General features: G+C 39.2%; 1 protein-coding gene across 3 annotated transcripts in view; it reads left to right on the forward strand.

The window, feature by feature from the left end:
* Positions 1–12,857, forward strand: part of slc25a26 (solute carrier family 25 member 26) — a 241,053-nt gene that overhangs the window by 38,627 nt on the left and 189,569 nt on the right. The window lies entirely within an intron of this gene.

The following is a 12,857-nucleotide window of genomic DNA, read 5'->3' on the forward strand; positions in this document are numbered from 1 at the left end:
AGGAAGCCCACACGGTCATGGGAAGAATGCACAAACTCCTTACTGACAGCAGTGGGAAATGAGCCAAGGTCGATGGTACTGTAAATCTTCGTGTGAACCTCTATGTTACCATGCCGTCCCATGACTATGACTAAGTGGCCATGATAATCTAACTTTATTGATCTTGGTTATTTTTGAATTGTGTCAGAATTAGGCCATTAGAAAAAAGGCAATTGTAAGAATCAAAAGGCAACTTGGAGTGAAACAAGACACAATCAGATGCACGACAGCTCTGGCAGGGTTTGCTTGCCATTACTTCCTACAGAGCAAAATATGACACTATAAATTGCAGTGATGCTTCACTCTGTGATGAATTCATTGGCTTCCCACTGGGCTTTGTAGCATTATGAGTCAACATACTGTCATGGTGCTATTTATCAATTGCAGTCCGGCACTCAAAGCCATCATCCCTTCAGTACTAATCTGTGCCTCTCTCTCTGCCACCCAAATCTCAACTTCCTTACCAGGAAGCACCACTCTCTGCAGATCAGTGGTAGCATCTCCAATCAACATAAGTGCATCTCAAGGATGACTGTGTAGCCCACTACTACTCTTTCTCCACTCATCACTGTGTGGCTGACATCCCACCTCTAAGGCCATTTATAAATTCACCAAACATACCACCGTTGTTGGGAGAATTACATATGGAGACAGGAGTGAGATAGATTGGCTGGTTGAGTGGTGACACAACGAGAATCCCACTCCACTTGAGCAAAACCAAGGAATGGAGAGTAGACTTTAGGAAAGGAAAATCAGGAGAACACAAGGGATTACTGTTGAGAAGTGTGAGCAGCTTCAATTTTTAAAAATACCAGCTTGGAGGATCTACCATGGACCCAACTTGTAGATGTAATCACAAAAAAGAAGGCATGCCAGCAGTTCAACTTCATTAGGTGTTTGAGGAAATTCAGTATGTCACCAAAGACTTAGAAATTTCTGTGGATGTATGGTGGAGAGGATTCTGACTGGTTGCACAACAGCCTAGTATGGATGGTCTGATACCCGAATCACAAGATGCTACAGTGGGTTGTAGACTCAGCCAGCTCCATCATCAACACAACCCTCTCTACCATCACGGACATCTTCAAAAGGTGTGCCTCAAGAAGGCGGTATCCGTTACCAAGGATCCTTACCATCTTCTCCTTACTACCTTTTGGAGAGGAGGTACAGGAGCTTGAAGACCGACACTCAACGTTTTAGAAGTAGCTTCTTCCCCTTTACCATCAGAAGAAGAAAAATGGACAATGTACAATAGCTCATTATTCCTTTCCTGTTGTATTATTTATTTGTTGTAATTCATGGTAATTGCTGCTGCATAAAAAGGTCTTTCTAAAGCAGTGGTAATCTGCATTACGTTCTGAAACTCAAGTATTTGAATATTTGTTCCACAAATATATTACATATTTCTGGATATGTGATTCGGTCACTTGTGTTTGTTGTTTCATTTGAAAATGTTTTGGTATAATGAAGTGTTTGTTATTATGTCAAGATAATATCTAGTAATTATTTTTGTATTCCCCAAAACTGATAATTGCTCATTGTGGCTCATAATTTCATTCACTTTACATTGAATGATCTAAATTTAACGGCCTTGGTAATTCTGCTGGTGGATCTTGCCTTTCATTTTATAAATTTAAATTGAGGCTATGGTTTATAAAGTACTTCTCTCTCATTATTTGGGGCAGGAGAAGTTTCAGTCGAAGTGATGGGCTTCATGCCCAAGTTTTCTATAGCACTTGTTTCATGAAATTCTGAATGGAAAAATGGTTTTCCTTTCATTTGCTGCTTGTTTGCTCTCAAACTTGTAAGATTATCTTTTTAGTTATTTTCATCTTAAAGCAAAATTATGTTAATAGGTTTCTATGCATTTCCATTTTGCATGATTCTAACAACAATAGTTGTGCCATATTAAAGGTGTTGCTGTGATTTAATGTGTTATCTCAGTAAAACTGTGAAGGTGAATCGAGCCGAGTGTCAGAATGCAGCAGAAGTGCAGTGAGAATTGTTCTGAAACTGTTGTTTCTTCCGAACTGTACCAGGCAACCTCATAGTAGCTGCATGAAATGTTGCAAAATGTATATTATTTGACCACTTAAGTGACTTTAATTTTATCATTTTTGTTGCTTATTTGTAGAAGAGAGGTACAGAGCCAAAAAAAAAACCCTTTAGTCTCTCTTGCTTCATGGAAACTTAGTTTTGTAGCAAACTCATCTGAAGCAATCTTGAATTTTTTTAAACTGTATTTTGTAGCTTCCAAGCAGTATTATTGGTTTTTATTTGCTGAAGTGACTTGCACTATAAGGTTCAGTTACAAAATGGAGCATTCAGTTTCTCTGAGGCTGAGCTAAAGCGTTTAGTTTCTTGGACATGTACATAATCTGGCAGCAATTGTTACCATAAAATATGACAGAAAAAATAATTTGTAGCATGCATCTGCTACTGTGTCCATTTTAACTTTCATAGGCTGATGTTTCTACTTTTCCTGATTATTTGTTACATTGACTGAAGATACTTTGTAGAATTCCATATAGTTCACCTCCAATTAGTTGTATCCACCTTGCCCAAGAAATAGCCATTCTTCAATTGTTCGTGGACATGTGGACAATAACAGAAACTTAGTAAGTGCCAGTTGGTGGTGTAATCCTTCTCTGTTGAAGTTACATCTGGCATAATTTCTCTCCATACACAACGTGGCAATTTTTCATATCTTCTATTCTTATCCATTTTAAAATGCCGATTGTTGTTTCCAATGTTTCTTTGAAGTGTCAATTGTGTCTATCGGAATTGTAAAGAGTTGTGCTTGGTCACCCTGAAACACCAGTCTGATTAAGATTAACTGAGTAAGCGCCTCGAATTGCTGTCATAAAGACCTATTGTAAAATGCAGGTGATGTTTGTGGGCACATCAGAACAAATCCCAATTAAACCTGGAGTGAAAATTGACTCAAAATAAAGATGAATCGAGTGTGAAATCTTCCAACATATCAAGCAGATTCATCGTTCAATTAGGTGCTGAAACCTGTAAATTAGAACCTGTCAGTAATCCACACGTGAACTGCATCAAAACTGCAGAAGCAACAAATAATAGTTCTATTATGCCTTAAGAATGTGTTGTAAAAACATTAGCATTAGTGTTTTGTTTATATCACAACCTATTTTATGATGCAGATTTTAATTAGAAAACCACTAGAAAGATCTATAAACTGAAATTTGTTCTAATAAGTACTTTTATCTTTGAAAAATTTCTGTATTGTTCATATTCTGATGTTTCTTTGTTTATTTTCAAATTTGAGTTAATTTAACTCGCAAAAATAGTTTAATTCAATATCCATGTATTTATGTTAAGATATTGCAAAACATTCACTTCAAAATTGGGTTTTGCTCAATAGTATTATTACTTGTAGCCTGAAGGGGTCACTCTTGCCATAGCAAATCAACTTCTGGAGTTGTCACTTCTTTTAGCAATACACCTAGTTTAACACCAGACAGTTTTTCTTTAGCACCATCAGTTTTTGTTAACTTTGTGCTTAACAATGAACGAGTATCACCTTTCAACTTTTTGTACTTCAATTAGCTTTTGTGCACAATGAGGCAAGTTTCTCAACTACATTCACAAAGATGACCTTCCTATTTTTGATTGACCAATAACTTTTACATAAACCTGTCATAAGCTGTATTTACTCTTGTCAGAACTTAACTGCACTGTATTGGTCAGCTGAAAAAAATTAAATGGGCATAGTTCAACAATGAAAAGATTATTTAATTCTTGATTTTACCCTGATTGATTAACACAATAAGTTTGGTGTCTCCTCATAGAGTTTGAGGACCCTATTAAGTATCTAGTTAATTGACAGTGATATGTCTTAATCTCGGAAGACTGTCTATAATGTGATTACTGAAGCAACTGCTTTTCTGGTCTCAATACTAAATATTTTTGCCAAAGTTCTAAGTAAATTTATCAAAAGTACGTATATGTTACCATATGCTACCTTGAGATTCATTTTCTTGCAGTATTTAGAGGAGAAATAAAAATAAAATAGAATTTATGAAAAGCTATACAGTTTTTCATAAATGCATAAGCACAAAGATAAATAATCAATATGCAAATACTTAGTGTAATTAATTTTTTCTCTAATATTATGTATCTCATTGTACTGCTGCTGCAAAGACGACAAATTTCATGACGTATGCTGGTGATATTAAACCTGATTCTGATACTAGCTGAACTTCTAAGAAAGTAGTAGTGCCTTTATTGTGAAGGCATTTATGTGCTGGTCCCAGGATAGACCCTCTAATATGTTAATATAAAGGAATTTAAAGCAACAGATCATCTCCACTTCCATTCTCCTAATGAGGATCTGCTCATGGGCCTCCAGTTTCTTCCTCCTGTGGTCGATAATCAGCTCGTTGCTTTTGCTGTCATTCAGTGACCTTGTTGTTGTGGTACCACTCAACGAGATTTTCATTCAATCTTCTGTATAGTGATTTGTCACCATCTGTGATTTAGTCAACAAAAATAGTGTCATCAGCAGAGTTAAATAATGTTGGAGCTGTTCGCACAGTCATAAGTAAAAAGTGAACTTAGGGAGCTGTATATATATGTGTGTGTATGCATATAATATTTGTTGGCGCGTGGCCAAGTGGTTAAGGCATTTGTCTAGTGATTTGAAGGTTGCTAGTTCGAGCCTTGACTGAGGCAGCGTGTGTGTGTGTCCTTGAGCCAAGGCACTTAACCACACATTGCTCTATGATGACACCGATGCCAAGCTGTATGGGTCCTAATGCCCTTCCCTTGGACAACATCAGTGGCGTGGAGAGGGGAGACTTGCAGCATGGGCAACTGCTGGTCTTCCATACAACCTTGCCCAGGCCTGCGCCTTGGAAACTTTCCAAGGCGCAAATCCATGGTCTCATAAGACTAACGGATGCCTATATATATAATATTTACTGTAATTGATAAACTTATTTTTCCCCTATATATTATCATGTATTGCATTGTACTGCTGCTGCTATACCGGTATACGAGGTATACCGGTGATATTAAGCTTGATTCTTATTCTAATGAGTTTAAAATAAAACCTTATATATTGGCAGCTCACCAAAGATTCCAGTGATTTATTTGACTGTAAATGAACAGCAGCTCTGGATCCCCAATGATGAGCTTAAAGTGGCAACATTTTGTTTGTTGTCAAGAAGTAATAGCATTTGAATAGTTATTGGAAAATTGTGGGTGCTAAGTGCTGTAATGTACTGAAGAGAAAAAAATATTAATTATGGATTGTTGCCTCTCCTTTCAAGATCCAGGTTCTAGAAACATTGCTGCTTTATTGCATTTACAGAACTGAATACCTCTCTTTTGGGGAGGCACATCACACCACATATGGAGATTGTGGACCACAGATCACCGATTCTGGTCATAGGCGAGCTGAATGTGCACTTAAGATCTCTACAAGAAGTCCTTCTGTAGAATATATTTGGCAATGTACCAATAGTACATTGTGTGGCCTTTCTATCACTGTCAAATGAATCACTGTGTTAACAGTATACAGCTAGATAGCATTGTTTTATGCAAGCGAAATAGTTTAATAGATATTCCACAATCATTTTCAGTCATTGAAGTTGACGTGCACTATTGTTCAGACTCTCCTGAGACAATCAAAATTTTTTTAATCAAAAAAGCTGCAGATGCTGGAAATATCAAACAAAAAAAACTGAAAATATTGGAAGCACAGGGTTTTAGCAGCTGAGGAAAGAAAAATAATTCGTATTTCAGTACAAGGGCCCATCATCAGACTCATCAATTAATGGCTGACCAATGGAAGGACATCATCAGGCAAGTGCCCGTGATGTTTATCCTAATCCGTAGATACTCAAGACGTAACAGAGAATGCAGTTGTGTACATATTTTAGAACAACACACATCAAAGTTGCTGGTGAACGCAGCAGGCCAGGCAGCATCTCTAGGAAGAGGTACAGTCGACGTTTCAGGCCGAGACCCTTCGTCAGGACTAACTGAAGGAAGAGTTAGTAAGAGATTTGAAAGTGGGAGTGGGAGGGGAGATCCAAAATGATAGGAGAAGACAGGAGGGGGAGGGATGGAGCCAAGAGCTGGACAGGTGATTGGCAAAGGGGATATGAGAGGATCATGGGACAGGAGGTCCGGGGAGAAAGACAAGTGGGGGGGGGGACCCATAGGATGGGCAAGGGGTATAGTCAGAGGGACAGAGGGAGAAAAAGGAGAGTGAGAGAAAGAATGTGTGTATAAAAATAAATAACGGATGAGGTACGAGGGGGAGGTGGGGCATTAGCGGAAGTTAGAGAAGTCGATGTTCATGCCATCAGGTTGGAGGCTACCCAGATGGAATATAAGGTGTTGTTCCTCCAACCTGAGTGTGGCTTCATCTTTACAGTAGAGGAGGCCGTGGATAGACATATGGGAATGGGATGTGGAATTAAAATGTGTGGCCACTGGGAGATCCTGCTTTCTCTGGCGGACAGAGCGTAGGTGTTCAGCAAAGCGGTCTCTCAGTCTGCGTCGGGTCTCGCCAATATATAGAAGGCCACATCGGGAGCACCGGACGCAGTATATCACCCCAGCCGATTCACAGGTGAAGTATCGCCTCACCTGGAAGGACCGTCTGGGGCCCTGAATGGTGGTAAGGGAGGAAGTGTAAGGGCATGTGTAGCACTTGTGACCCGACGCAGACTGAGAGACCGCTTTGCTGAACATCTATGCTCTGTTCGCCAGAGAAAGCAGGATCTCCCAGTGGCCACACATTTTAATTCCACATCTCATTCCCATTCTGACATGTCTATCCACGGCCTCCTCTACTGTAAAGATGAAGCCACACTCAGGTTGGAGAAACAACACCTTATATTCCGTCTGGGTAGCCTCTAACCTGATGGCATGAACATCGACTTCTCTAACTCCCGCTAATGCCCCACCTCCCCCTCATACCCCATCTGTTATTTATTTTTATACACACGTTCTTTCTCTCACTCTCCTTTTTCTCCCTCTGTCCCTCTGACTATACCCCTTGCCCATCCTCTGGGTCCCCCCCCCTTTGCCTCCTGTCCCATGATCCTCTCATATCCCCTTTGCCAATCACCTGTCCAGCTCTTGGCTCCATCCCTCCCCCTCCTGTCTTCTCCTATCATTTTGTATCTCCCCCTCCCCCTCCCACTTTCAAATCTCTTACTAACTCTTCCTTCAGTTAGTCCTGACGAAGGGTCTCGGCTGGAAACGTCGACTGTGCCTCTTCCTAGAGATGCTGCCTGACCTGCTGCGTTCACCAGCAACTTTGATGTGTGTTGCTTGAATTTCCAGCATCTGCAGAATTTCTGTTGTTTACATATTTTTGAACATGGTTTGATAAGTGGGCTCTAGGTAATTCATCGTTAGAATTTGGTGTTGCTTTTCCCTTCATTGTCTTTCCATGTCTTGTCACTGAATGCTTATTGAAATAAATATCTCAAGATCTAGTGAAGGAAAATTGCTTTTATTTTGGTGCCCTTGGGGTTGTACTTATAACTATGAGCAATATATGCACTTAGAAGCTGAGTGATTGACTCAGTTACTGGATACTGTTGCAAATATAATTGTGGACCATGGTGTAGCAATTGAATCACTTCAGTTTTGCTTTGGAAGAATTGGGCCAGTTTAACCTTTCTTCCCCTCACTTCCTGTTTGCCTCCTTAGCTAGGGATGTTCAATCAGATGCAGAAGTTTCCAAAGCTGAACACTGGAATTTATTTCCTGTAATATTTTTTCTAATTCCTTGTACTTTCACTATCCACTTCCATTCTGTCCAGTCATTTATGGTTAATTTCTTTCTCATTCTTCCAAAGATGGTCTTTGTTTCAGGCTTCATTTGTGACTCAGATCTAAATCTGACATCACTGGACTACTTTTAATTAAATGTTTCCTTGATTTCTTTTTATTGCTGATTTCCAAGAGATTAAATGCCTTAGAAATTAACAGTAAACACAAATTAGTCAAGTTTTGTTAATTCCAATATATGCATATTTAGAAGGAAAATAAGAACTTCAGTTCCACTTCCCCAGTTTGTGAAGCATTTTTTCCTGCTATTGTAACTGTTTTCCCAACCAGCCTCCAATATGAGGTGATTTATTCTGTTAAGCCATCCCTGCTCCCTGAACTTGCCTTCAAACCAAAGTTTTAAATTTTATTCTGTTTGATATTTAAATCTGTTGGTTCTCTCGTTACTGATTAATAACACTGAACTGTGAGTAAGTTTACTTCATGTAAATTCATGATGAAAATAAGTAAAATATATTGATGGAAATTTGAAGTAAAAATACTTTCAAATGCTCAGCATTCCAGGCAGCATCTGCAAGGTGTAACACTTAACCTTTTGGGTTGATTATATTTAATCAGTTTTGTTCAGATGGAAATGTCAAGGGAATTTTCGAGACATTTCCATCTGATCAGGATTCTATTTTTCATGCATTCAGTTAGCAGACTGTTAGAAAGTTAATCAGAGAAGCTAGAGTAGATATCAAGTGTAAATGCAGTGTCACATATCATTTAATGGGACAATTTATGAGTAGTATTTACTCGAGGGGACAAAGTTTCAAACTGGCTTCAGTCCAAATAATTGCTTTTGGTATCATTGCTTAATCCATCCAGGCAATGCAGATGATTAGAGAGAGAGAAAGAAAAAAAACAATATGGCTTTTGCGGCTGGAGATGCACTTGATGTTGTGGAGCACCTTCACCGGCTTCCCTGTCCACTACCAAGTCAAGACATCAACAAAAGTATCTTGAAAGTTACAAAGTTATGATAAAAATGTAAGACTATAAGACATAGAGGCAGAATTAGGCCACTTAGCCCATCGAGTCTGCTTGCCTTTCCATCATGGCTGATTTGTTACCCTCTCACCTCCATTCTCCTGCCTTCACCTTATTGCCTTTGGTGCCAACTACTGAAGAACCTTTTTAACCTCCACTTTAGACATCGCCAATGCCTTGGCCTCCCCCAACTATTTGTGGCAACAAATTCCACAGATTCGCCGCCCTCCAGCTAAAGAAATTCCTCCTCAACTCTCAATGGACATCCCAATATTCTGAGGCTGTGCTCTAGACTCCCCCTCCCTCCCCCTACCTAGGCCAGGGGTTCTCAGCCATTTTAAAGCTGTAGATCCCTACCATTAACCGAGGGATTCGTGGACCGCTGGCCTTTCAATATTTGATAGGTTTTAATGAGATCTCCCCTCATTCTTCTAAACTCCGACTCAATTTAAAGATATCACAAGAACCACCAAACGCTCCTCATAAATTAGTCTTTTCATTCCTAGAATTATTCTCATGTAACTCTTTTGTACCCTCTCCAATGCCAGCACATCTTTCCTTTGATAAGTGGCCCAAACTGCTCACAGTGCTCCAAGTGTGGTCTGGCCAATGTCTTGTAAGCCTCAGCATTAATCCTTCCTTTTATATTCTGGTCCTCTCAAAATGAATGTTAACATTGAATTTGCCTTCCTTACCACTGATTGAACCAACAAGTTAACCTTTAGGGAATCTTGTATGAGGACTTTCAAGTCCCTTTGCCACTCTGACTTTTGTATCTTCTCTCTGTTTATATAATAGTCCAGACCTTTATTCCTTCAATTTAAATGCATGGCCATATACTTCATTACTCTATATTCCATCTCCCACTTCTTTGCCCATTCTCCGAATCTGTCCAAGTCCTTCTGCAGACTCCCTGCTTCCACAAAACCACCTGCTCCTCCACCTATCTTCATATCGTCCACAAACTTGACCACAAAGCCATCAACCCTGACATCCAAATCATTGACATATGATATGAAAAGATACGGTCCCCATTCCCAATACTGACCAATGTGGATAACCACTAGTCTCCAGCAACCAACCAGGAAAGGCCCCCTTTATTTCCACTCTTTGCCTCATGGCAGTCAGCCAATCTTTCCTACAATGTCATGGCCCTTGTGTTGTTAAGCAGCCTCATGTGTGGCACCTTGTCAAAGGCTTTCTAAGTAAACAACGTCCACTGAGTCTTTGTCTATCCTGCTTACAAAGTGAAATCAAGTGACATAGATGACAATCCGGTTTTACTCCCAGATGAGCTGAGTGCCTTTTATATTCGGTTTGACCATCAAAACATGGAGGGTTCTTCCCGAACTCCCACAGCCCCCCATAATCCTATGATTTCAGTCTTTGAGGCTGATGTGAGCGCATCTTTCAAGAGGGTGGGCCCATGAAAAGCTTCTGGCCCAGATGGGGTACCTGGCTGAGTACTAAAGACCAGTGCTGATCAACTGGCTGGAGTGCTCACTGATACCTTTAACTTGTTGCTTTGGCAGTCTGCTGTATGCATTTGCTTCAAGAAAGCCTCAATTATATCATGCCTGAGAAGAATGTGGTAACTTGCCTCATTGACCATTGTATGATAGAACTTAAATCCATTGTGATGAAGTGTTTGAGACTTCGGTGATGGAACTCATCAACTCCTGCCTGAGAACTGGCTCCGCACCATTTTGCCTACCAGCACAACAGATCCATAGCACATGCCATTTCATTGGTTCTTCACTCAATGCTGGAACATCTGGACAGCCAAGACACATACATCAGGATGCTCTTTATCAACTGCAACTCTGCATTCAATACCATCATTTCCTCAAAACTGATCAACAAGCTTCAAGACCTTGACTGTAATAAATCCCTGTGAAATTGGATCCTTGATTACCCTACTTGCAGACCCCAGTTAGTCAGATTGGCAACATCTCCACAATCTCCATCAGCACAGGTGCACCACAAGGCCGTGTGCTTAGCCCCTTGCTCTATTTGCTTTACACTTATGACTATGCGGCTAAGCACAGCTCCAACCGGCATATTTATGTTTGACGATGCTGATAGGCCAAATCTGAGGTGGTAATGAATCAGTATGTAGAAGCTAGAATGAAAATCTCGCTAAGTTATGCCACAAAAACTTCTCACAATGTCGTCAAGACCCAGGAAGTGTCCACTGTTTTGGGTGCAGTCTTTCATTAATTCTATTGTGGTTCTTGGATTTACTGAGTATGACCACAGGAAAACCCATCTCAGGGTTGTATATATGGTGACATATATGTACTTTGGTAATAAATTTCCTTTGAACTTTGTTTCCTCAAAGAATTCCATGATTTGTCAGGCAAGATTTCCCCTTAAGGAAACCATGTTGACTTTGACCTATTTTATCATCTGCCTTCAAGTAGCCTGAAACTTCTGAATTGCTCCCAGAAATTCTACCATCATCTCTGCAAGTGTCCCCTTCCAATTAACTTCAGCCAGCTCCTCTCTTATGTCTCTGTAACTCCCTTTACTTCACTGTAATACTAATACCTTTGACTTTATCCTCTCCCTCTCAAACTGCAGGTTGAATTTTATCATATTGTGATCACTGTCTCCTCCGGCTTCCTTAACCTTAAGCTCCCTAATCAAATCTGAAATATCCTGGAGTTGTTGTTATAGCCATTATCTGGACAGCAAAAGCAGAAGTAAGCTTCTAAATTATTGACAGTTCTTAACAACAGATTTATCATAATTTGTTATAACACGATTAAGTTTGTCAACGTTGAGATGAATGTAACTATCATCTTTTAATTAGTAAAATCTCATTGATACTAAATTACTCTGAAATTCTTACTGTGTTCATAACATATTATAGATGGACTAGTTGCATCTATTTAACTAGTTTATTTTTAATATTTAATGTAAGTAGTTGAGTAATTATTAATAATGTAATTCACGATTTAATTGACGAGAGTTTGGCAAGGAGATTAAGTCATGGACTGGCTCTGAACATTGCTTCTGAAACAAGAATAAATTGAAAAGTTAATGAAACGTTAATTAAAAACATTTTGTTGAGGCTAATTTATTTGAAAGAAGTTTTGAATTAAAATTAATTTTTGTTTGAAAGGAAGGTAAATTCCTGGATTGTTCTTGGAAGAACACATATTTTTGTAAGTAATGTGAATGATTACTATTTTCTTGGGCTTACTGCCAATCTGAATTGTACTTGTCTTTCATCATGGGCTCGCAAGAAAGTATCAATGAATTTGGCTCAATGGAATTCGCGTCATAGAAGTTTGTAAAAATTGGTATTATGTTTGCTATCAAAGTGTCTTTATGTTGGTGCAGATTTTCTGCCAGAGAACTTAATTAATTTAATGAATTATCCTATTTAAATAAAACTTTAGTTTCTGAAAAATAAGCTTGATTTTTCTTATGAATTTTGCTTCCATAGTTTTTTCTACTTGGCATCAAGTAAGATTATATCCATTAACACAAAGCGCATACTTTGAACTCTCATTTCCTTCCCAAAGCTATATTTTGGGATTTTGCATGTCTTGACAATACCTTATGCCCTTCAAACCCTGATGATCTAAAACATATCAGTTATTCATAATTTGAGGGCAGCTCAGTTGATCATTTCAAAACAGACTGGGTTCCACTCCTGTACCTAATAAAGTGGCCGCAGAGTACATCATAGCTTGTTGTAGGTTTCAGGAAGACATTGATATGATGCAGAGCTGTGCTGAGAAGTGGCAGATGTTCAATCAAGAAAAAAATGTTACATGATACACTTTGGAAGGTCGAAATTGAAGGCAGAGTAAATGGTTACTGGCAGGACTTTTTTCAGTGTGGAGGAGCAGAGGGATCTTGGGGCCCAAAACCACAGATCCCTCAAAGTTGCTGTGATAGGGTGCTTAAGAAGGTAGATGGTGTAATGTGTTTACATGTTCAGAAATCAAACCATTAAATTCAAAACAAAGAAATGACAAACTTTAATTTTTATT

Source organism: Mobula birostris, chromosome 16 (genome assembly GCF_030028105.1).
Source record: "Mobula birostris isolate sMobBir1 chromosome 16, sMobBir1.hap1, whole genome shotgun sequence".
NCBI classification, from domain to species: domain Eukaryota; kingdom Metazoa; phylum Chordata; class Chondrichthyes; order Myliobatiformes; family Myliobatidae; genus Mobula; species Mobula birostris.